Below are 27,118 nucleotides of genomic sequence, written 5' to 3' on the forward strand. Positions count from 1 at the left end.
CACACACACACACACACACACACACACACACACACACACACACACACTCTATTCTTTGGTGCCATCACACCTATTCCAGTAAAAGATTAGGTACTCACAAGTGGAACTGTGACCTCTTTAAGTTATGCAAACTACATGAAAATTTGTCTTAAAACTTTATTCAACCATGTAGCCTGTGTGGCACATGAAACAAAGGCCTGGTCCACACTACCCCCCCACTTCGGACTAAGGTACGCAAATTCAAATTCAAAGTACCTTAGTCCGAACTTACCGCGGGTCCAGACGCTGCAGGCAGGCTCCCCCGTCGATGCCGCGTACTCCTCTCGCCGAGCTGGAGTACTGGCGTCGACGGCGAGCATTTCCGGGATCGATCCCAGAACATTGATTGCCTGCCGTCGGACCCGGAGGTAAGTGTAGACGTACCCAAAGCTACTACTTTACTGACAACTACTCTGACACCCATGACATGTGACTGGGATTAGGAAATTAAGATTAGTCTCTTATAAGCAACAGTGTGCCCACATTATTATTTCGTGTCGGAATATAAATTTAAAAAAATGGATCATATGAAAGCACATGAATCCCTCAATCTGGAAAGGAATAAACGGAGGTGATTGTAATGTTTACAATTTTCCTGGAAGCAGGGGATATTGCAAAGAATCTGAAACAAGCAAAGTTCTCCACACACTAAAAGTGGCAGGTCCAGAGACACTGAAGAATGACAGTATATTTCAACAGTAGCACGAAGAGGATTACAAGCTACTAAATAAAGTCATTAAAGAATTTCAAGAATACTGTGACCAACACAGGAATATCAGGTATCAAAGTGGCTGGCAACCTGAAAAGATAAACAGCAATCTGCAAAGCCATACTATGCATATCAAGTTAATACACGATGAAACTAAGCAAGACAATATCTCTCTGTCTGAGGACATCCAGAATGCTGCGAACAATGTAGCATGTGCTAAGAGAAGTACCATAAATTCACTCAGTCACTGAACATTTATGATCATAATCAGAAGAGGGTAACTCCTAGAGAGCCCAATTATGACTGAGACCTCACCACGTTAAGCTGTACAAAACAGACAGCTCCTGCCCCTCAGAATTTACAGTCTAAAAAGAAAAGACAAAGCAGGAGAAGTGGTGTCAAAGACAATTTGCCTAAGGTCACACAGACAGACAGTGGCAGAGCCTGGAACAGAACCCAGGTGTCCTGACTCGCAGTATACCCTGCTGTCTTTCAACATCCACCACCACATCCAATAGCAGATGGAATCTGTCTCAGCAGCTGAACTGGCCACTATAGAAGATCTTTGAGAAGTAGCTATATGATCAGGAAACAACTGAGCTTCAGAGTTCATATTTATTGTTCAATAAGAATTAGAATAATCCTGTCAAAGTGGTTCATGACAGCCACATGACTAAGATACTCTATCTGCGTTTTATTAACTGGCAAGGTTAGGTTTGGTACCTGTTCCATTCTATTTTTAAAAATATCCAAGTAAGAGGAGAGTGGGGGGGGGGGGTGGTGGTGGTGGTGAGGTAAGCTAAGCCCTGGATTCAGTGGACACAGACCCCTTGCAAGTGACAGGGGTCTAAGAGTTATGTAACCTTGACCCATGTCATGTGACTGGAACCAAAAAACAAAGATTAGTCTTACCAGCACTCCTGTGGCACACATCTTTACTATAATAAGAAACAAATTGACTTTGTACAGGCTATCATAATGGACATTGCCAAAAAAATTGCTGTTTGGAACTGGTCCAAATAATTGAGAAGAAAACAGTTGTACTGCATGAAATATCAATGAAGAATTTTAAAACATGAAACTGATGCCCAAGCATCAAATCACATCACTTCATTCTGACTGGCACATACACTCCTGCTTGACTAACAGAGTACATTCACTCACCCATCAGTCTATATTCCCTGCCTAATGCATTAGTGTCACCATCAAGTGCAACTGCAACCAGCATCAAGAGTTACTTTAAAGGAAACTATAGACATGTGCTCAGTATTATGGATGTTCACATAAGAGTTGTGCATAAAACACTATACAGTTTAAAATACAAACATTAAAATAAGCATCCTTTTGGTCCTAATGGTGGTCAACTTCCAAAGAGAGATATCTGGAACAAGCAGCATTGTAGTCCAACAATGGCAAATCATGTAAATCTTTTCCTAACAAAAGGATAAGGACATGAGAACAATACAAGTGGAATATTTCATGTTTACAATCTTACATTGGGCTCTACTTTCCAACATCACAAACGTAGTAGCTTTTTGGTAAAATGATACCAAATTGCAACAGACTAACAAATGTTCAGTTATAAACTTCAGTTTAAAATAACGTATGGCATTTACAGGCATTCCTAACCCTTTCCTTTAGCACCAAGACTTTGGACACTGGAACTGCTATGAAATAATCATAGAGGCAAGGTGGGTGAAATAATATCTTTTATTGGAGAGAGACAAGCCTTTGAGCTTACACAGAGCTCTTCTTCAGGTCTGGGAAGTGTACTCAGGCCTAGTCTACACTACAAAGTTAGGTTGAAGTAAGGCAGCTTACGTTGACCTAGTTGTGCACGTGTCTACACTGATTGCCTGGCTTGGTGAGCACATCTAGTAGCTGTACATAGTTGAGTGCAATTGGCCAGTTGATCATGCTGGCTACATGCTCCAGATGCACTCCTGCCTGGAGTATACAGAAGATATTGGATCTTCTGGGCCTGTGGGGAGAAGAGGCTGTGTGGGCACAGCTCTGGATCAGCCGTATAAATGTCAACATCTATGAGCAGATTGCTCAGGGGATACAGTAGAAGGGATGCAACAGGTGCCAGCAGCAGTGCTGAAGGAAAGTCAAGGAGCTGTGGCAGGCATTCCAGAAGGCCGGGGAGGCCAACAAGAGATCTGGTGTCAAGCCTCAGACATGTCACTTTTACAAAGAGCTGCATGCCATACTCTGCTGATACACCCTGTCCCCTCCAGCACTGTGGATACCTCTGATGAGCCAGAGTCACAGGCCCCTGCTGTGAAAAGTGAGGAGAAAGAGTATGGGGGACAGGCAACTGGGGGATCCAGCTGGGCAGTGAACAAGGATCTGTTTTTGACTGCACTGTAGTCCAGCCAGTTGAGCACAGGTGAGCCCAATGCATGGGAAGGAACCTTGGGTAAGTACTTAGATAAATTTTCTATTACAGGGATGCCTCCCTCCCTTCCCCGCAAAGTAGCAGGACTCATCTTTTGACTTTTCATTAATTTACTCAGGCTAGAAGAGGTAGTGGCACAACCAAGAGAAGTAGAGTTGTATCTGCTTTTCATTCCCCTCTAGAGTTAGGTAGGGGCGCCATGTAGAGCCATTTGTTTATGTACACAGGGATGTCCCTGGAATCCTCCTGAAAGATCTCGATGAATATTTCCTGGAGATCCTCTGAAATCCTCTGCTGAAGGTTTCTAGGGAGGGCTGCCTTATTTCTTCCTCCATATTAGGACACTTTCCCACACCACTCAGCAATAACTTCAGCAGGCACCATTTCAGTACCCAGGCTAGCAGCATACAGGCCCAGGTGGCTTCGGGACGCTGGCAGCAGCTGTGTTCTCTCTGCCTTTGCGACATTGAGAAAGATATCAGCTAAAACAATCAGTGCCTACAGAAAAGAGTGCCTGTATTCAGTGCCACTGACCTACACTACTAGAATCATGCAACCAAGCAATTCCCTCCTCACTTCCCCAACCCCTGGCAGGCCATACTCACCATGGCTGGTGCTTTGCATAAGCATTCCCAAACAGAAGTGAGACTGTAGTGCTTAAAACTTTAGGGAGCAAGAGGAGTGAGTTCAGCATCTTAAGTTTCACTTTCTGTAGTGAATGTGCTGACAATGGTACTTCTGAGTGTTTTATCTTCAGCTGCTACCATTGCAGCCTTCAGGGTCTCCCCCTCCACACCCGCAGAATGCCTAAGCCAGATACGGATGAGAAAAAAGGACTCAGGATGACTTGTTCCATGTAATCCTGCAAGCCAATGCTGCACTGGACCATGAGCACAAGGCCTGGAGGTTGAACTCTGTGGACAACTTGGAGAAGGAAATAGTGGAGAGGAGAAAGATCCAAGAGTCCAAGCAGGAAAAGGAAAGGGAGATACACCAGGACATAATGGAGCTTCTTAGGCAGCAAACTGATGCTGCAGACTGGTGGACCTGCAGGTTCAACAATCCTGGGCTCGCCCCCCTCTGCAGCCCATTGAGAACTCAATACTGGGAAGTTCCTACACCCAGGAACTGCTCAACATTCCACATGGTATCGGGGTTGCTGCACTACCGCTAACACTCTACCCTGTGGGACATGAAAGACAATCACCGCTTCACATGCACTGACCTGTGAAAGCCACAGTTGGTGTATGTGTAGCTGGAATGGACATGAACATTCTTTCCCCTTCATAAGTTCTGTTCTCTTAATTTATTAGGTTTTATTAAGATTTTAATGTATTTGTTTTAAAATTACACAGGTTGGGTTTTTTTGCACTGATTTTGTTACAGAATAAAATTCTACTATTTGGAACATAATTCATCTTTATTATTTCACAATATATGCAACCAAATGCTCAGCAGTTCTGAAAGCAACCAATTACACCTCTACCCCAATATAACACAGTCCTCGGGAGCCAAAAAAATCTTACCACATTATAGGTGAAACCGAGTTATATCAGGGTAGTGGCGGCAGGGATCCGACGGTGATTTAAAGGGCCCGGGGCTCCCCTCAGCGGCCAGAGCTCCGAGCCCTTTAAAGCGCTGCCCAAGCCCCGCTGCCAGATCCCTGGGGTAGCAGCGGCAGGGCTCCAGCGGTGATTTAAAGGACCTCCCAAGCCCTGCTGCCAGAGCCCTGGGTAGCGGTGGCAGGGCTCCAGCGGTGATTTAAAGAGCCCCGGGCTCTGGCCGCTGCAGGGAGCCCCGCTGCCGGATATAACACGGTAAAGCAGCCCCGCCCCCCCGAAGCGCTGCTTTACCGCGTTATATCCGAATGTGTGTTATGTCGGGTCGCATTATATCGGGATAGAGGTGTAGCTGTTACTACCTAATGTTAGGGGACTGGAGAGCTCCCATATAGGCTGCATCCTTAAACTAGAACCCTGCAGCGGGACTGGGATCCTGCAGGTCCCACTGCCATAATAGAATCATAGAATATCAGGGTTGGAAGGGACCTCAGGAGGTCATCTAGTCCAACCCCCTGCTCAAAGCAGGACCAATCCCCAACTAAATCATCCCAGCCAGGGCTTTGTCAAGCCTGACCTTAAAAACCTCTAAGGAAGGAGATTCCACCACCTCCCTAGGTAACCCATTCCAGTGCTTCACCATCCTCCTAATGAAATAGTGTTTCCTAATATCCAACCTAAACCTCCCCCACTGCAACTTGAGACCATTGCTCTTTGTTCTGTCATCTGCTCCATCCTCTTTGGAACCCCCTTTCAGGTAGTTGAAAGCAGCTATCAAATCCCTCCCCATTCTTCTCTTCTGCAGACTAAACAATCCCCGTTCCCTCAGCCTCTCCTCATAAGTCATGTGCTCCAGACCCCGAATCATTTTTGTTGCTCTCCAATGGACTCTTTCCAATTTTTCCACATCCTTGTAGTGTGGGGCCCAAAACTGGACACAGTACTCCAGATGAGGCCTCACCAATGTCGAATAGAGGGGAATGATCACATCCCTCGATCTGCTGGCAATGCCCCTACTTATACAGCCCAAAATGCTGTTAGCCTTCTTGGGAACAAGGGCACACTGTCAACTCATATACAGCTTCTCGTCCACTGTAACCCCCAGGTCCTTTTCTGCAGAACTGCTGCCTAGCCACTTGGTCCCTAGTAGCAGTGCATGGGATTCTTCTGTCCTAAGTGCAGGACTCTGCACTTGTCCTTGTTGAACCTCATCAGATTTCTTTTGGCCCAATCCTCTAATTTGTCTAGGTCCCTCTGTATCCTATGCTTACCCTCCAGCGTATCTACCACTCCTCCCAGTTTAGTGTCATCTGCAAACTTGCTGAGGGTGCAATCCACGCCATCCTCCAGATCATTAATGAAGCTACTGAACAAAACCGGCCCCAGGACCGACCCTTGGGGCACTCCGCTTGATACCGGCTGCCAACTAGACATGGAGCCATTGATCACTACCCATTGAGCCCAACGATCTAGCCAACTTTCTATCCACCTTATAGTCCATTCATCCAGCCCATACTTCTTTAACTTGCCAGCAAGAATACTGTGGGAGACCGTATCAAAAGTTTTGCTAAATTCAAGGAATAACATGTCAACTGCTTTCCCTTCATCCACAGAGCCGGTTATCTCGTCATAGAATTCAATTAGGTTAGTCGGGCATGACTTGCCCTTGGTGAATCCATGCTGACTGTTCCTGATCACTTTCCTCTCCTTTAAGTGCTTCAGAATTGATTCCTTGAGGACCTGCTCCATGACTTTTCCAGGGACTGAGGTGAGGCTGACTGACCTGTAGTTCCACAGCTCCTCCTTCTTCCCTTTTTTAAAGATGGGCACTACATTAGCCTTTTTCCAGTCATCCGGGACCTCCCCCGATCGCCATGAGTTTTCAAAGATAATGGCCAATGGCTCTGCAATCACATCCGCCAACTCTTTTAGCACCCTCGGATGCAGCACATCTGGCCCCATGGGCTTGTGCTCACCCAGCTTTTCTAAATAGTCCTGAACCACTTCTTTCTCCACAGAGGGCTGGTCATCTCTTCCCCCATGCTGTGCTGCCCAGTGCAGTAGTCTGGGAGCTGACCTGGTGGCCGTGTTAGTCTGTATCAGCAAAAACAACTCCCAGTCTTTATTCAGGCCTAATTTGATGGTGTTCAGTTTGCAAATTAATTCCGGTTCTGCAGTTTCTCATTGGAGTTTGTTTTTGAATTTTTGTTGTTGAAGAATTGCCACTTTTAAGTCTGTTATTGAGTGTCCAGGGAGACTGAAGTGTTCTCCTACTGGTTTTTGAATGTTATAATTCTTGATGTCTGATTTGTGTCCATTTATTCTTTTGCGTAGAGACTGTCCGGTTTGGCCAATGTACATGGTAGAGGGGGCATTGCTGGCACATATCACATTGGTAGATGTGCAGGTGAATGAGCCTCTGATGGTGTGGCTGATGTGGTTAGGTCCTATGATGGTGTTTGCAAACTGGACACCATCAAATTAGGCCTGAACAAAGACTGGAAGTTGATGAGTCACTACAAAAACTAATTTCCCCCTGCTGATACTCACATCTTCTTGTCAACTGTTTGAAATGAGCCACCTTAATCACATAGGCCTCATTAGCACTACAAAAGTGATTTTTCCTCCCTTGGTATTCACCCCTTCTTGTCAACTGTTGAGAATAGCCCACTTCCACCTTAATTGAATTGGCTCGTTAGCACTGACCCCCCCCCCCCCCACTTGGTAAGGCAACTCCCATCTTTTCATGTGCTGTGACAGTCTTTGTTATAGGCAGAATTGGGATGCCAAAACAAAAACAAAACACACTGTGGTAATTTGCAGGAAAACAGTAAATCGTTCATCAGTCTGTCATAAATAGAATGTCAGTAATATAAACCAAGTTTTTCTTAATAAAGGTTTTAATACTTAAATCTAAGTGAGGGATAGGAAGATTTTATGTCTATCATAACAGGAGTTAAAGTATTTTTTACACGGTTTAAGCAGTATTTGGTTTATTCTTTTAGTGGTAAAAATTGTGTCTGAATTCAGTTATATATATAAACTGATTTTTTTTTAATAGCATGCAGGGATCTGTTTCCTGAGGGATTTGTGGTATCTAAGGTTTTGTGGATGGGAGCAGGATAAAAATACAAGAAACAATGCAACAGCAGGTGGGAGTGGAAATTGCAGGGCAGGGCGGGACTAAAAAAATAGTCCCAGGCAAGGCTCTACCTTAGACGCTCCAGTATCTCTGGAGTGAAGCACCTTTACCCTTCTTGTTTTACTGTTTACCTTTTAGCATGTGTTTCACATTTTCTGACAGTAGGGGGAGCCATAGTTGGATATGTCTGGACATGCGGTGTATGTGCACATAACAATCACAAGGCGCATGCATAACTTAGCATATATGTTTAGAGCTTCTCTTTATGGCATGTAGTGGAAGGGTGACAGACTCTAAACAGAGAGAAAGATTCATCTGCCCAAACTGGTACTCCTCACTGGACCACCCAGCAGGGAGCGAGATTGTTTACTTACTTGCTGTATAGTAGCCTAGGATCACATATTTAGATTCTACTGTAGTTGTCTATAAATGGTTAAAATCCACTTGATCTCTCTCAATTTTGACAGAATTACTCTGGGATCGGGGGTGAGAGGAAGGGCAGTTCGTAATAATTGATGTCCCCTGTGAGGACCAGTGGATCTTGTCAGATTTCAAAATTACAGTACTTGGGGTCAGGACTGCAACCTTGAAATCCAGATGGGGGAAGATATCTTAGTCTCTCGAAGACAGATTGTAGTGGGCTAAAAAGTCTCTACAGAAGAGAGGATGGGGAAGGAAGAGATATTCAAGTTACATCTCCTCCAACAGGGGGCCTTACTGGTCCCAGGATGCCTTCATAGCGGACTCTCAATGATCCTCTTTGGGATTTGCTCCAAAAGCAATGGGGAAAGTTGATGGCAACTAAGCCTAAAAGGGTCATTAGGAAAAACACCCTCATTCAAGGATGTTGGAAGGCGAGCACCAAATCCCATGAAAGACTGAGTCAGGTCCAGAAAGCCCTGAAGGACTTACAAGTCTAATTGGCGGGACACCAGCATGCCCATCAGCATTAGAGCAATCTGCAGGCTGCTCAAGGCTCCATTTTGAGCTCCTCAGTAACAATGGAAACAGTCACTAATGAAAATGTGACACTGTCCAAGAAATGCCAACAACTTGGGCAAAAAGTAGGGGAATTAGAGAAAGAATTAAAGACAGTTGATCTGTCCTTTGAGCTTTAATGCATGAGAACCAGGGACGGAAACGGGCAGCCTCCCATGGTCACTGCAATCAAACCATTGCTAAATTACAAATCCAGTTGCAAGTGAAACGGGTAAGATGGCTTCCATTATAGGTTCCGATGCAACAGAGTCCACACCCTCCTCCTCAGAGGAACGACAACGAGGGAGATTTATATCCCTCATATTATGATTATAAGTGTGATTTATGGCATGATGATCCAGATCAGAGAGACTGTCAGCCTAATTCAGTGGTTCTCAACCTAGCCCATCAGCACACAGCTGTGGGCCATGTGATATCCTTGGGGCCATACAGATAGTACTGGATACGGCCCACAATGGTAAATAGGTTAAGAACCATTGCCCTAATCCAATGGTCCCTGTCACTAGAAGCAATCATGTCAGGTGGAGACCCACTGAGGGGGGCAATCAAAATGGTGACCGCGAAGAAGTGGTAAATGAGACTACTTCACTTTTTCCTGAACAATTCAAGCCATTGTTCAGTCCATGGGACCTTTAACAAGAGCTGGCTTCCAAACTGGGAAAGAGAAGCTAAAGTAAATGAATGGACAAATCAAGATTTTTGTTTAGTGGTTGCGGTTTCACTGACACCCAATCTCAAATCAGCTATTTCCACTGAGATTATAGGTAAGTGTCTAGATGAGAAACCACAATTAAGAGAAGCTAAAAATAATCTAGTGCCACACTCTTAGGGGAAAAGTATTTGTAGAATACAAAACAAAGGGAGTATGAGACCCCTCAGGCTTTTGAAGCTCACTTTTGGGGAGGCTATGAGTTAATCTTCCCAGATGCCAACTGTGATAATCTGGTCTACAAAGATTAATAGTAGGATTCCATCCTGGTTTTAGGAATAGGATTGCCTTGCTGGTCAATGCAAACAATACCCATGGCAAAATCCTCATTGCATATGGAGCATGGCAGGATAGCTCCGCTAGGCAGGGTTTAAAGATAAAAGGAAAAACAAGATCTGTTGTGACCATTCAAGGGAAAAAGGAAGGAGAGGAAAAGGGCCTCAGAGATAAAAAGGGATAAAGGAAAAGATCAAAAGAGGCCGCCTTATTCTGAATTAAGGGACCATTTAAAAAACAAAATGAAGATATCAAGTAAAGAATTCCATACTGGAAGTTAATAATGACACTTTCTAAGCACCTGGAAAGACTTTTTCTAAATCTGTACCTGCAAACACAGTTAGAACCTTGGGTGGTGACCCAGGACTGGAGCCTAGTGCTCCCTGTCCACAATAGGGCAACATGCCCCACCAACCCATGGAGGTTCCCTTATCCTGGGATTCCTGTGGGCATCCCAATGTTAAAATCATGACAGGCAATACAAAATGTTAGTGGATACCAAGGCGTCAAAACGTATCTTAACTGCAGAACCGAGTGCACATGGGTCCTTAAAATCCAGGAGACATGAATTGGATAGATAAACTGGTCAACCCCCTTTATACCTTTTAGAGATAAAATTCCAATAATAATATCTGGGGCGCAGACCGACACAAAATTTGACAAACAAAATTTGGAAGATGATATAGGGATTCTTGGGAGTGACATTCTCCAGACATCCATGCTATCACTGATTATAAGAAACATTGAATCAACGTACTCCTGCAGTTGCCTCAGTGGTGGCATCCTATCAGGACCTATTAGAACGAGTAACTGATGGAAAGAAGTGGTTTTCTATTTTTGATTTAACTAATAGCTTCTGGTCTGTCCTTGTGGCCCCAGAAAGCACAGAAATATAAGTTTGCTTTCATGCACAAAGGTCACAATTTACACCCGGGGTCGGCAACCTTTCAGAAGTGGTGTGCCGAGTCTTCATTTATTCACTCTAATTTAAGGTTTCGCGTGCCAGTAATACATTTTAAAGTTTTTAGAAGGTCTCTTCCTATAAGTCTATAACATATAACTAAACTATTGTTGTATGTAAAGTAAATAAGGTTTTTAAAATATTTAAGAAGCTTCATTTAAAATTAAATTAAAATGCAGAGCCCCCCAGACTGGTGGCCAGGACCCGGGCCATGTAAGTGCAACAGAAAATCAGCTTGCGTGCCGCCTTTGGCAAGCGTGCCATAGGTTGCCTGCCCCTGGTTTACACAGACCCTACTTCCTCAGGGATTTAATAACTCTCTCACATTATTTCATGCAGACATAACCAAGTTTCTGGCTCCTCTTTTGGAAACTGATCAGGTATTGGTACATGATGGCGATGTATTAGTTGCCTCAGAAACTGAGGAAGCAAACAGAGAAGTCCTAACTTGGTTGTTTAAACTACTGAGTGAGACAGGGTTAAAATTAAATGGGAAGAAGATTCAGATAGCCAGGAATAAAGTATCCTTTCTGGGAACTGAAATTGGCCCTGATAGCAGACAGCCCCTTCAGGAGTAAGTCCAAGTACTCTGAACATGAGTTGAGATCCTTTTTGAGATTAGCAGGATTCAATAGGGAATTTATTCCAGCATTTGCTGAAATTGCTAAACCACTGTATAGACTTCTCAAGAAGGGAGAAATTTGGGAATGGAAGTCTGAACACAATCAAGTAGTCCAGGGCTTAAAATCAAAAATTGCCCAGATAGCTGCACTAGCACATCCTAACCTACAAAAAGCGACAAAGAGTCCTGTGGCACCTTATAGACTAACAGACGTATTGGAGCATAAGCTTTCGTGGGTGAATACCCACTTCGTCAGATGACATGACAAGCTTATGCTCCAATTTTCTGCAAGCAAAAAAAAAAAAAATCAAGTTCTAGCAGTGTATTGGGCCATTCAGAATCTATTACGGGTTAAACACATAGTCCTTAGGACTCTTCACACCCTTCTAAAATATCTTCTCTGGACAAATTAAAGATGGGCAGGTATCAAATTCTCAACTGGCTCGCTGGACTTTGGCTTTAATGGATTGAGATTTGCAGGTAAAAGACCCTGTCTGAACCATCTAAAACTGCTTGAGGATTATTGGTAGGTGGGAACCCCATGAGTGCCCACTTCTTCAACTGAGCACCAGAAAGAAATATCTTTCTGGGGCTCCAAATGGGATGAGAAATCTTTTCCTAAACAAAAATCTATTCAGGTGTGGTTTATAGATGGTTCGTTATACCACATTGATGGAAAAGCCTACACTGGCTTTGCTCTTACAGATCCTGGCAATTAGACAGTGATTGCAAGCAAATGTAATATACATTTGGCTCAGTAAGCTGAATTGGCTGCAGTGAACTTTGGAAAATGTTTCCTGGCTATGACATGGACATCCAGCAATCATCCTTCCATAATGCCAACCATAATAAACTTCAGAGCTAAGGGTGAACCATTCAAGAAATATATGTTTGCCGATGATGTTTTAAAGAAAGTCACACCAGTGTACTGGTGGAAGTCACTTAAGCACTTGGATTCAGAGACGGTTGAAGTGATAATCTCACTTAATAGCAGTAGCTTCTTCTGCTGGTGTAGAAAGAATATTTTCTTCCTTTGGACTAATTCATTCCAATTTGAGAAATTGTTTGGGACCTGAAAAAGCAGGAAAGCTTGTTTTTCTTTTCCAGATTATGAACAACCAGGAAAATGAAGGTGACGACGACTGAGTTAGCTGCAGAAGCCAATATTTTAAGTTTCTCATGTTGACCTGGCTGACAGTCGATTTAACTTTTGTTTTTTTTTAAAAAATGCATTTAACTATTTAGGTTAAAAACAATTTTAACAAAAACAAAACTGATTTTAAAAAACTTGAATGTTTAACTAAATTCAAATGTTGGTTTTGTATAAACATATGTTTCCTGTTGAAGAAAAAAAATCCAGAATACATAATGTTGTTGTTTTAGTTAAATAAAATAATTTAAATGTCTGTCTGGTAATGTTCTCCTCCTAATACAGCATGGCAAGAAAATCCTCCAAATATTAATGATTAACCTGTTGAATTGGAAATAGTTCACCTCCAAATGACTTCATAAATATCTGCTTCAATTGGTAAATGAAATAACCAAACAATCATTCATTTTCTGATATAGCTGTAAAACTAATCTGAAAAGTTTTCAAAATAAATCACTTTACAGATGTATAGTGTGTACCTTCTAAAAATGAAACCTACATCTATCTCCGAGTGATGAAGAATATGTATTAAGATTATAACAACCAACAAGAATGCACTTTTATGTAGAAATCCATGATTAAATCGAGTCTTCCTGACTAGTGGTTTAAATCATGATTTAAATCAAACTGATTTAATCAAATCCACCCTGCATGTAACTATTACAAGGCACATGCGTAATTTAGGATATATAGGAGGGTGTGAAGAGTTTCTCTGTGTGGTGGTGTAGAGAGACTCTAAACAAGAAAAAAAAAGGTTCATTTGCCTGCAGCCGGTATGCCTCGCTGGACCACCCAGCAGGGAGTGAGATTGTTTACTTACTTCTATTGTAGTTTTCAAAAATGGTTAAAATCCACCTGGTCTCTCTTGAATTGACTGAATTGCTCTGGCAGAAAGGCAGTTCATAGTAACGGTGACACACAACTCATAGGATCACGCAAAACAAAACAGGTGCACTGAATATTATATTCCTACATGTACAGCAGTAACCACATGATCCTTACCAGGCCACAAAAAGAGCAGGGCGAGGTCGAGTATACCACACACTACTCTTGCTCACTATATTTCAAAGCCTCCCTGAGCTATATAGCAGCATGTTGAGCTCTTCTAGTAGCCCTTGTACCTGAGTGTTAAAATTCAGCAGACAGCCACTCCACCTCCACCTTGGTGGAAAAATCTTTTCCCCCTTTGCTTCACATATATTATGCAGGACACAGAAGGCAGCTCTAATCATTGGGATATTTTTCTCACTGGAGGTCCAATCTTGTGAGTAAACAATGCCAGTGACCCTTCAGACGACCAAAAGCACATTCAACTGTCATTCTGCATCTGCTGAGCTAGTAGCTGAATGGTTCCTTGGTGCTGTCGAGGTGGCAGGTGTTTCACTTCATGACCCAGGAGAAGGCTCGGTCCCCCAGGATCACTACTGGCATTTCAACATTCCCACCCAGTGGTAATCCGCCGGTCAGGTAAGAAAGTCCCTGCTTGTAGTTTCTGAACAGTCCTATTATTCTTAAAGATGTGAGTGTCATGTATCTTCTCTAACAAGCCCAAATTGATGTCGGTGAAGCATCCCCAGTGATCCACCAATGATTGCATAACCATAGAAAAATAGCCCTTTTTGTTGATGTACTCAGTGGAAAGGTGGCCTGGTGGCAAAATAGGGATGTGTGTGCCGTCACTGCAAATCCATCGACTAGGTCCTGCGCATTGCCCAGAATCACAGTCTTGCATAGCTGGAGGCGATTAATGGCCCTGAACACTTGCATCAAAACTGCCCCTGCAGTCCATTTTCCAACTCACCAGTAGCAAACTGGCATTGCAAGTTTCCACAGTGCGATCACCACTCATTTCTCCACTGTTAGTGCAGCTCTCATTTTGGTGTCTCTCTACTAGTGGGCTGGGATGAGCTCAGCGCAGATCAAGAAATGTGGCCTTCTGTGTCCAAAAGTTCTGCAGCCACTGCTCATCATCCCAAACTCACATTATGATGCCATCCCACCAGTGTTTGTTTCTCAGGCCCAGAAGCAGTGTGACACTGTCTAGAGCTGCTCCATGAACGCCACCAACAACCTTGAATTGGTTCTCGCTATGTCCCACAGCCATCCATCCTCCAAGGAAGGCTGTTCCCCATTCATTTGGTTCTTCTTGTGGCTCTGCAAATGCTACAGGATTGTGCGCCCTATGCTTGTAACACTCATGACAACAGTGCAGAGCTGTGCAGGCTCCATGCTTCTGTCAGAGATGGTGGACAGCAAGGAGGACTGCGTGGGTTTGTGGGATTTTGAAAAAAAGGTGTAAGAATAGTGGGCTAACAATGTATGTAAACGTGTAGCAATACTTTTAAAATGACTTGGATGAAAGCTGCAATGTGTTTGGCTGAAAAGTCTAAGGCCATGTCTATGCTACAGTGTCTGTTGCGACACAGCTACAGCACTGTAGCTATGCTGGCATAACTTTGTAGTGTAGATGCAGCTTATCACAATGGTTCCATTATGACAGGAACACCATCTCCTTGAGTGACAGTAGCTAAGCTGTCAGAAGCTATCAACCTAGCTGCATCTACACTGGGGGTTAGGTTGGCACAGCTATGGCACTCGGGATGTGGATTTTTTACATCCCTGAGCGCTGTGGCTATAGCAACCTAAATTTTAAGTGCAGACCAGGCCTTACAATCCATGTAGTTATACGACAGCGAATGCACACATCAAAACTATAAAGCCTCTTTCACCCACCAAGGAAAATCCACGTTTTCTGTTCAGTTGAGTATCAGAAGTCTCTCTTAAAACACACACACACACACACACACACACACACACACACCCAAGTAAAAAAAATGAGCAGGATGCTTCAAAGAAGTGGTTGGCTCACTCCTCTTGCCTCAGCCACTGAAGTGAGAATTCAAAGACCTCACCAATTAGTCCCACACAGCTGAGCATTTGCAGCTCTTCCTCTGAATTCTCCACTATTCTGCAAAAAGGGTAGGAAAGGTGGAAGGAGGTAGTAGAAAAAACTGAAGCAGGCGACACCATCCCTACTTCCCTCCAACCAGGGATTTGTAAAACTGATAAGGGAAAGCAGGCTCAACTTATTAAAAAAAATGTTGATGGTTAAAAAGAAGATATTTATATTGAATCAACTGGCCCTTTCTTCCAGTTGATATGAAATGGTTTTTATAGATAGTTTGGGAGAAAGTCTTAGGGGAGCCTCAAAGAGAAGCAGATCACTACTTCCTTTAAGTCTATCCCTGGAAAAAATTTTCTTCATTCTAATGAATCTACTGTACCTCCAGAAGAGCTTCATGGAGATGTCCCTGGAGGATTTCCGCTCCATCCCCAGACACGTTAACAGACTTTTCCAGTAGCTGTACTGGCTGCGAATGCATCCCAAGTCCTCAGGGCAAAATAATCATTAAAAAACCTTGCTTTTAAACCATGTTTTATATTTTAAAAGGTAAACTCACCTGAGGTCCCTTCCATGGGGTCATGGTCTTGGCTACTGGCTTGGGAGGCTTGGGAGGGTACTTCAGTCAGGCTGAGAAAAAGCTCCTGGCTGTTGGGGAGAACGGAGTGCTGGGTGCTCTCTGCAAGATCCTCCTCCTCCTCCTCTTCCCCATCCTCAGAATCCTCAGGTGTAGAGACTATCCCAGACCCGGTTTGCACGATCACAGGTGGGGTAGTGGTGGCGGCCCCCCCTAGAATTGCATTCAGCTCTGCGTAGAAGCGGCATGTCCACGGCTCTGACCCGGAGCGACCGTTTGCCTCCTTTGTTTTTTGATAGGCTTGTCTGAGCTCCTTCACTTTCACGCGGCACTGATCTGAGTCCCTATTGTGGCCTCTCTCCATCATGCCCTTGGAGATTTTTTCAAAAGTTTTGGCATTTCGTCTCTTTGAACGAAGTTCTGCTAGCACTGAATCCTCACCCCATACAGCGATCAGATCCAGTACCTCCCGTGTGGTCCATGCTGGTGCTCTTTTTCGATTATCAGCCTGCATGGTTACCTGTGCTGATGAGCTGAGGTATCTGTGGTATCTGTGGTCACCTGTGCTCTCCACGCTGAGCAAACAGGAAATGAAATTCAAATTTTCCTGGGTCTTTTCCTGTCTACCTGGGCAGTGCATCCGAGGTCAGATTGCTGTCCAGAGCGGTCAGTGGTGCACTGTGGGATAGCTCCCGGAGGCCAATACCATCGATTTGTGGCCACACTAACCCTAATTCGAATTAACAAAATCGATTTTGGCGCTACTCCGCTCGTCGAGGTGGAGTACAGAAATCGATTTAAAGTGCCCTTTAATTCGAACTAAATGGCTCTGTTGTGTGGACGGGTGAAGGGTTAATTCGAATTAACGCTGCTAAATCCGAATTAATCCAGTAGCGTAGACCAGGCCTTACTCTACTGTTTCATTTATATTATAGTTTAATCAATAAGCCTGTTTATCCTTTATTCCCTGCTTCACAATCCACCCCCCACATAGTTCTCCTCCTCTTCACATGAAAGTCTCCCTGTCGCCACCTATCAATATGAGTTAACACGCTCGCATCTACAGATCTATTAATTCACACATGAGCAGGGCCCTACCAAATTCACAACCATGAAAAACATGTCACGGACCATGAAATCTGGTCTCCCTCCCCCCCCCGTGAAATATGGTCTTTTGTGTGCTTTTACTCATAGACTTTAAGGTCAGAAGGGACCATTATGGTCATCTAGTCTGACCTCCCGCATGATGCAGGCCACAAAAGCTGACCCACCCACTTTCCCTTAACTCAGCTGTTGAAGTCTCCAGATCGTGATTTAAAGACTTCAAGTCGCAGAGAATCCTCCAGCTTGCGACCCCTGCCCCATGCTGCGGAGGAAGGCGAAAAACCTCCAGGGCCTCTACCAATCTACCCTGGAGGAAAATTCCTTCCCGACCCCAAATATGGCGATCAGTAGAACCCCGAGCATACAGGCAAGATTCTCCAGCCGGACCCTCATTTTACCAGCGATGGAACGTTATTGCCTAATTGACTAAAATCACGTTATCCCATCAAACCATTCCCTCCATAAACTTATCTAGCCTAATCTTGAAGCCAGAGAGGTCTTTTGCCCCCATCGTTTCCCTCGGAAGGCTGTTCCAAAATTTCACCCCTCTGATGGTTAGAAACCTTCGTCTAATTTCAAGCCTAAACTTCCCCACGGCCAGTTTATATCCATTTGTTCTCGTGTCCACATTAGTACTGAGCTGAAATAATTCCTCTCCCTATACCATACCGATTTCATGGGGGGAGACCAGCGTTTCTCAAATTGGGGGTCCTGACCTGAATGGGTGTTGCATGGGGGGTCTCAAGGTTATTTTAAGGGAGTCACGTTATTGCCATTCTTACTTCTGTGCTGCCTTCAGAGCTGAGCGGCCATTGGACCGATACCCAGCTCGGAAGACAGAGTCCCACCAGCAGCATCACAGAAGTAAGGGTGGGAATATCATATCATGCCACCCTTACTTCTGTGTTGCTGCCTTCAGAGCTAGATGGCCGGAGAGTGGCGGCTGCTGGCCAATGGTCCAGCTCTGCAGGCAGCAGGGTAGAAGTCAGGGTGGCGTGGTACAGTATTGACATCCTTACTTCTGTGCTGCGGCTGCCTTCAGAACTGGGCTCCCAGCCAGCAGCCACCACTCTCCAGCTGTCCTACTATGAAAGCAGCACCATTACCAGCAGCACCGCAGAAGTAAGGGTAGCAGTACCACAACCCGACCTACAATAACCTTGTGCGTACCCCCCCCCCAAACTCCTTCTTGTGTCAGAACTCTACAATTACAACACTTTGAAATTTCAGATTTAAAAATAGCTGAAATCATGAAATTTACGATTTTTAAAATCCTGTGACCATGAAACTGACCAAAAAGGACCATAAATTTGGTAGGGCCCTACACATGAGCATGTCTAAGTACTGCTCTCTCCCGGACCTCTCAATGACCAAGTTCTTTCTATCTTGTTCACTACTTAAAGATAGGAAACAAAGGGTAGGAATCAATGGTCAGTTTTCAGAATGGAGAGAGGTAAATAGTGGTGTCCCCCAGGGGTCTGTACTGGGCCCAGTCCTATTCAACATATTCATAAATGATCTGGAAAAAGGAATAAACAGTGAGGTGGAAAAATTTGCAGATGATACAAAACCACTCAAGATAGTTAAGTCCCAGGCAGACTGCGAAGAGCTACAAAAGGATCTCTCAAAACTGGGTGACTGGGCAACAAAATGGCAGATGAAATGCAATGCTGATAAATGCAAAGTAATGCATATGGAAAACATAATCTCAACTATTCATATAAAAGGATGGGGTCTAAATTAGATGTTACCACTCAAAGAGATTTTGCAGTCATTGTGGATAATTCTCTGAAAACATCCACTCAATGTGCAGCGGCAGTCAAAAAAGCGGACAGAATGTTACTTGGTCCTGCTAGTGAACTTGATCCTGCAAGGGAAGGCAGGGGGCTGGACTCGATGACCTTTCAAGGTCCCTTCCAGTTCTAGGAGATAGGATATCTCCATTAATTTTATTTTTTTTTATTTTAATGTTGGGAATCATTAAGAAAGGGATAGGTAAGACGACAGAAAATATATTGCCTCTATATAAATCCATGGTACGCCCACAATTTGAATACTGCATGCGTATGTGGTCGCCCCATCTCAAAAAAGATATATTGGAATTGGAAAAGGTACAGAAAAGGGCGACAAAAATGATTAGGGGTATGGAACGACTGCCATATGAGGAGAGATTAATAAGACTGGGACTTTTCAGCTTGGAAAAGAGACAACAAAGGGGGGATATGATAGAGGTCTATAAAATCATAGACTTCCCATGTTCAGTACTGTCATCTTCCAAAAAAGTGAAGTTTTTTCTACTTCATTTAGTAACTTACCTTCACAACACCAGACACCTGTTTTACTACCTTTGACTCCCTCCTCAAACTTTTGTGAATGCAAAATTCCTGTTTCTCCAGGATTTCACGGATTTATTTTCTTTTAAGAGAATTCCTGTTAGAGTGAATGGCCCTTGTTTAATGCCTCCCTCTCCTTTCTTGTTGCAGAGTCAGGAAGCAGATCTGGGAAACATCTTGTGCAGCAAGGGTTATCTCCCTATGCTGTCATGGATGAGAAGAGACACAAAACATTAAGGGTATTTCTACCCTACAATGAAACACCCACAGCTGGCCCATGGCAGCTGCTGGGGCTTGCAGGGCTCAGGCTTCGGGGCTATTAAATTGCAGTGTAAATGTTCGGGATTGGGCTGGAATCTCAGAACCCAGCTTCCAGCCCAATCTTGAATGGCTACAATGCAATTTTACAGCCTTGCAATCTGAGACCTGCGAGTGCGGATTAGCTGACAAAGGCCAGCCATGGGTGTTTTACTGCAGTGTAGACATACAGTAAAGCATTGGTAGGTCTTTCCAAACTCAACTCAGGAGACAGAATCATAGAATATCAGGGTTGGAAGAGACCTCAGGAGGTCATCTAGTCCAACTCCCTGCTCAAAGCAGTACCAATCCCTAACTAAATCCCCAAATGGCCCCCTCAAGGATTGAACTCACAACCCTGGGTTTAGCAGGCCAAAAGATCTAGCTACTACATGCATAAGCATTCCTGGAGAGAAGTGTGGACCAGTTTCATAGCTATGAGGAAAATCAAACACCTAAACTTTCCCATGCTCAGCCCCCTACAGAAATGTGTCAGTGCCTCCTTTGTTATAAAGGATCCATTCATGTGAAAGTAATCAGTTTGAATATCACCGTATCTTCTCCTTCGCTCTCCTGTTCCAAGTATGTGTGTGGAAGATCCCAAATCCCCGCTCCATGAAAGGCTGGGAGAGAAAAGAGGATCAATGGAACCTCTTTCTATTTACCTTTCAGCACAGAGGGCCTGTAGGGAGATGGTGGAAAGGAAATCAAGAGATTCAGGATGAGACTTTCAGAATTGTTGAGCATCAGCAAGTCCAATTAACATCAATGGGAAATGCAGGTGCCCAGCACCTCTGAAAATCAGGCCCTTAGTGCATAGGCAGTCATTTTCATTACATGTAGGCCAAAAGCAAAAAGCATGGCCCAAGGACTACCACACACCAAAGCAGCACAAGTACCGTATATACTCGTTCATAAGCCAAATATTATTGGTTAAAAAAAATGATGCATCAAAGAGCGGGGGTCGGCTTATAAACGGGTCTACACCAAAATTTGATGATTTTAAACTCTATGGAATCACTGAATTGAATATCTAACACATTGTCGTTTTGTTTACCTGGAGAGTCTGCAGGCATGGAGCCCCTCAGCTCCCTGTGGCCACGGTTCATCGTTCCCAGCCACTGGGAGCTGCGGGAAGTGGCACAACTTCCCGCAGCTCCCTTTGGCTGGGAATGGCAAACCGCCATTGGGAGCTGAGGGGCTCCGTGCCTGTGAACGCTCCAGGTAAACAGAACGTCCAGGCTTGCTAGCGGCTTACCCTAATGGGCCAGGAGCCAAAGTTTGCCAACCCCTGAAATATAGGGTCAGCTTATGAAAGGTTCATACAGTTTTTGCTATTTTTACCTATCCATCTTGGGGGATCGGCTTATAAACGAACGGGCTAATGAATGAGTATATACGGTACTTGTTCTCCATGAGCCCTATGCAGAAATACGTTGCCTGTCTACTTACATGAACATCTACTAGGAGGGAACTACAAATAGACCTACTCCTATCATCACTAGCTGGTAGGAAAGACTTCTTGATTTTTATGCATTCAAAACATCACATTTCAACAGTATGGAAGTTTAATACAGAACTGAGGTTGATAAAAAAGCATTGACGGTGTCATATCCAAAGGATTATTGAAGCTGCTAAACAAGCATACAGAATTAAAATATCCCACCTGCATTCTACATCAACACTTAAATTGTTAAAATAAAAGCAATGACATTAAACTGTACAGAACTGTATATCAAGTGTCTCAAGTATCCAGAATATTGGATAAATTGGGGATTCAGGTTATTAATAAGTCTAAATTAAGCTATTAAATTCTTTACACATCCCACAAAGCCTGTTATGATACATCATGAAACGTATCACCGTGGGACAGAACAGAAAACTTTGCTGATGCAGAGAAGTGATCAATAGCTCTGCTTTATTATAACAAAAAATGAATCTGGAAAAACTGAGCCATTTGCAAGATGCACAACTTTTCAGGGCTCTATGAACTGAAAATGCAACCGGAGTGTATTGGTTTAGTTTACATGGTGGTTAAAACTCCAACAGCTTGTTTACGCTAGTACCACTACCAGGGAGTAGTTATGGTGGGAAAATTGAGAAGATAACCTAGTGTAGATAAACCTATTAAGGTCTTGCAATAGCATTATGATCATGCTTTTTTAAATTTTGCATGCTAAAAGTGTAGTTTTAATTAACTTAAGAAATATCTATCTTGGCCAACAAGTTCTGTAATAAGTTTCAGCCCAACATAATATAAAACATAATATAAGCCTTCTGAAAATAGACTTTATAATGGGACAAGTTGGGTAATGTGACAATTTGTGTCAATTTGTATTTGACAAACCTTAAATATTATTTTTAAAAAGCCAATTTAATACTACCTACCGATGCTTTTCTTTCATTAGTTAACTAAAATCCACAAAAACTGCCAATCACAAGGAATATCATTGACATTTGCCTCTTACAACTGCAGCAATAAGCAGAATGAGCTCTAAACAAACTTGTGTGAATTTTTAAAGGGAAGAGAGGTACAGTGCGAAGCTGGAATTTCCACAGGAGCTGGGTTTATCCTATGGAACTCACTTCCACAAAAGGTAATAATGACCATGAACTTACCATTTTCAGAGCTAAATACAAAACTAATGTCTTCAACCTAACTTTCCTTCTATAACTTCTTTTCTCAAAGACAGAGGCGCACACACCCACTCGCACTAAAATCAAAACCAAAAATAAATAAGCAAATCAAACGATTTCTCTTAAAACCTAGGAATGAAGATTCATGTTTTTACTTAAATATCAGTAAAAGTCCAAAAAAGCGAACAATGTTGGGAATTATTGGGAAAGGGATAGATAAGACAGAAAATATCATATTGCTATATAAATTCATGGTATGCCCACATTTTTAATACTGCGTGCAGATCTGGTCACCCCATGTCAAAAAAGATATATTGGAATTGGAAAAGGTACAGAAAAGAGCAACAAAAATTATTAGGGATATGGAACAGCTTCCACATGAGGAGAGATTAATAAGACCGGGACTTTTCAGCTTGGAAAAGAGATGACTAAGGGGAGATATGACAGAGGTCTATAAAAACACGACTGGTGTGGAGAAAGTAAATAAGGAAGTGTTATTTACTCCTCATAACACAAGAACTAGGAGTCACCGAATGAAATTAATAGGCACAGGTTTAAAACAAACAAAAGGAAGTATTTCTTCATACAACACACAGTCAACCTGTGGAACTCTTTGCCAGAGGATGTTGAGAACGCTAAGACTAAAAGAGGGTTCAAAAAAGAACTAGATAAGTTCATGGAGGATAGGTCCTTCAATGGCTATTGCCCAGGATGGGCAGAGATGCAAAACCATGCTCTGAAGTGTTCAAAGCTTCTGTTTGCCAGAAGTTGGGAACAGGCGACACAGAATGGACCACTTGATTATCTATTCTGTTCATTCCCTCTGAAGCACCCGGCATTGACCACTGACAGTAGACGGGCTACTGGGCTAGATGGATGGATCATTGGTGTGACCCAGTATGGCTGTTTTTATTTATTTTTAAATTCTTGGGAGGTACTCATATTGTAGTGATGGAAAACACTAGAGTAGACACAACAAGGATCTTCTTTTAAATTCCAGTGTGATAAATAATGCCATATATTACCTAATACTGTGATAACCAGTTTTTCTAAAACTGGTTTATGTTGTAACAGTCGACACAAAATTACAGTTGTTCTGACGGAGATGCGCAGCTAAAAGTGACCAGAACTAGGAATAATGAAAATCTGAATATGTATATAAGTCAATATGATGGATGTTATGTGAGAAAGTTATTCAAATTAATTTTATAATACATATTTTAGAGGTTTAATTTACAAGATGAATATGGTTACAGTTCACACACACTAATAAACACTAACGTTCATAGTATTATAACATGATAGAATCTGTATCTTTAAGTCTGTTTCCCAGCTTTTTTGCTTTTTGAGTGCACATGATGTATTAAAATTATTTGTTTTGGTAGCACACAAAATGTGCTAGCCACTTCTCATTAAAATAAAATAAAAATCCAAGGTCTCTGCCCTAAAACTGACTTTTTGCCATAGATACAGTAGGTTTGACGTCCTGCACCAAATAAGACTCGGATTCGGCAAACTGATCCTTGCAGACCCTTGCATCTGTACAGAGTCCCACTGAAGTCCATACACGCAGGGCCTTCTTGCAAGTATCAGGTCACAAGAATGGTGCCTAGAACACATTTCCCACCCAAAGATGCTTAGAACCCAGGGACAGTGTGGGTATTACACAGAAAGTGAAGAAAAGCTTTCCTTGACTGTAACAACCCTAACAAGATAGCATATGTAAACTATAAACACTTACAAACCTTATAACTAATCAATTTAATAAAAACATTTCCACAGCTCCAGCATTTACCTCAGCCACTGGTACAACTTCAGAACATTTCACCCTCAGTTATAACTTATAGTTAACTTAACTCGGTTATGTTATAACTTGAAACGGGATCAGAAAGAGTGCAAGGAGCAGAATCCAGCCAAAGTATTTGTTTTGTTTTTTGATGCTAAACACTGGCACAAAAAGCAAAAAAATCCTGCAATCAACATTAACTAAATAAAGTGAACTAAAGAACAGCTTGTTTACAGCTCAGGAAGTCCAACTCTTCAACCAGGACGACATATTACACAAGCAAGTCAGCTTACCCCCTTGAATAGCCTACCACATTTATATGGCCCCCATCACAGTAGCATGTGAGCAGCTCCTAATCTTTAATATTTGTAACTCACAACACTGTGTGAGATAAGAAAGTGCTATTATCTGCACTTTAAAGAACTGAGGCACAGTCTATACAGTGTTTTGAAACCCACGGGAGCAAACCTTCTGGCCTGGGTCCACAGACTTAGGTTAGTGCGGTTCCTGCTAGTGCTCTGAAAGTAACTGTGTAGACAGTGCTTTGAAGTTGTGGCTCAGGGTGGAGGCCAGGGTTTCAGAACCCCAGCTCCGGCCCACACCACAACTTCAAAGCGCTATCTACACAACAATTTTTAAAGCACCAGAGCGACCCTGCTAGCTCAAGTCCATTGCCCCAGGCCCTGAAGCTTGCTCCTGTGGATTCCAAAATGCCATGTAGACCTACCTAGAGAGGCTAAGTGACGTGTCCAAGGTCACACAGGAAGTTGGTGACAGAGCAGGGACTTGACATCTCCCCAGCTAATGCCCAAAGCACTGGTCATGCTTCCTCTCCACCCCCTACTCTCAAGGAGACCTCCTACACCGTGTGCACCAGACACAGAAGGCCGCTCACACCACGTACCCTGCCCCGTGGGCACCTGCCCCCAAAGAACGGAGGCCCCACCCGCACCTACCCCCTGTCTCGGGGGTCACCACTGACCCCCATCTCCTGGCACCTGGGCAGCCGCCCCCCGCTCCATCCCCGCCCCGAGAGCGGAGGCCTCCCCGCAAACCCCAGCGGCGAAACCGAAACTGTCCCAGCAGGGACACGCGGGAGGGCCGCGCCTGGGCCCGGCGGCGCCTGTCTCCGGACCGGGCTGAGCCTCCCCCCAACCCCCGCGTACGGACCTGTGCGCTGCGGCCTGCTCCCCGGCGCGGCCCTGACGCTATCGCTGCTGCTGCCGCCCGGGCTCATGCGGGGCCCGCGCTGCTCTCGCGGCGGGGGAGGCGGCGCCGCTGCCTGTGCCGGGCCGGTCTGCGGCGAGGGGACGGGGCTGCGGCCTCGGCGGGGTCCGGAGGGCGGTGGCTGAGGGCGAGGCCGGCGGTCCGGGCTGGGGGTGGTCGGCGGCGGCGGTCGGTCGGGGAGGTGGGCAGGGCCCGCTTTGCGCCTCTCTCACCCCGAACCCAGCGCCACCATCTTGGGAGAAACACGAATATCGCCGCGGCGCAGCCTCGGAGGACTCGCGGGCATAGCAGGGTATCCCGGCATGCACCGCGCTCGAGATCAGGGCGCGCTACTTTCCGACCGGAACCATAGAGTTCCCACCTTTCCCATTGGGCGGGGCGCGGAGGCAGCCGAGGGTCTCGCGGCGGACGCTGTCGGCACGCAGCGGTTAGGCGGCCGCGCGCTGGCGGCCATCTTGGGGCCGGACAGTCACCCCTTCGCGGGGAGGAGGGGAGTTGGGCAGCAGAGGAAGGGGAAAGAGAGACTGCCAAGCCCAAGGGTTCAGTCTCGAGCCAGACCCCCCCCCCGTCGAGAGAGGGGTGTACAATCCATGGGCTTGTGTCAGCACTTCTGGGGTGGTTACACACACGCTGCGTGAAGGTGCAGTAATGGGGTTGCAAGGTCGAGCCCTCGAAAGTTAGGAAAGGCCAGGATTAAGGTTGCCCAACCATGAGCCTTAATTACCTGCCCAGCAGTGCGGCTGCCTTAGGATTCGGCCTTCAACTGGGTGATCACAAGCTATTTCCACCCGACCTCCTGCCTCAGTTAGTGCTCAGGCAGGGAGTGCTTTAACGATGAGTCCCAGAGTGAAGGAGACTTGTCTGCAGGACCCTGGCTTTGTGAAGTCAAATCCTGCTACCCTCTCACCCCAAGTGGGCAACTGTAAGGGACCAGCTACAGCAGAAATGCCAAGTATTGTCTGCAGCTGTGGAAAAGCTCATGCAAAAAGATATATTGGAAATGGAAAAAGTACAAAAAAAGGGCAACAAAAATGATTAGGGGGTTGGAACAGCTTCCACATCATAATAGATTAAAAAGACTGGGACCATTCAATTTAGAAAACAGATGACTAAGGGGGGATATGATAGAGGTCTATAAAGTCACGAATAGTGTGGAGAAAGTGAATACGGAAGTGTGATTTACCCCTTCATTTAACAAGAACCAAGGGTCATCCAATGAAGTTAAGGCAGCAAGTTTAAAATAAACATAAGGAAGTACTTCACACAAAGCACAGTCAACCTATGGAACTCATTGCCAGGGGATGTTAAGGCCAAAAGTTGAGAATTTGAAAGTAGAAGGCAGCTTGGGTGAAAGTGATCATGAAATCATAGAGTTTGCAATTCTAAGGAAGGGTAGAAGGGAGAACAGCAAAATAGAGACAATGGATTTCAGGAAGGCGGATTTTGGTAAATTCAGAGAGCTGATAGGTAAGGTCCCATGGGAATCAAGACTGAGGGGAAAAACAACAGAGGAGAGTTGGCAGTTTTTCAAAGGGACACTATTAAGGGCCCAAAAGCAAGCTATTCCGCTGGTTAGGAAAGATAGAAAATGTGGCAAAAGACCACCTTGGCTTAACCACGAGATCTTGCATGATCTAAAAAATAAAAAGGAGTCATATAAAAAATGGAAACTAGGACAGATTACAAAG

General features: G+C 44.3%; 1 protein-coding gene across 2 annotated transcripts in view; it reads right to left on the reverse strand.

Moving 5' to 3' along the window:
• LOC113406196 (ubiquitin-protein ligase E3A-like) overlaps nucleotides 1-25,714 on the reverse strand; it is a 96,100-nt gene extending 70,386 nt beyond the window's left edge. For both annotated transcript variants that reach the window (XM_026649395.1, XM_026649391.1), the window contains exon 1: nucleotides 25,374-25,714. The gene's annotated coding sequence lies outside the window, so the exon portion shown is untranslated. The remainder of the gene's footprint in view (nucleotides 1-25,373) is intronic.
• Nucleotides 25,715-27,118: the final 1,404 nt, after the last annotated feature.

Source organism: Terrapene carolina, unplaced genomic scaffold (genome assembly GCF_002925995.2).
Source record: "Terrapene carolina triunguis isolate 2854851 unplaced genomic scaffold, T_m_triunguis-2.0 Scaffold23, whole genome shotgun sequence".
In the NCBI taxonomy this organism is placed as follows: Eukaryota; Metazoa; Chordata; order Testudines; family Emydidae; genus Terrapene; species Terrapene triunguis.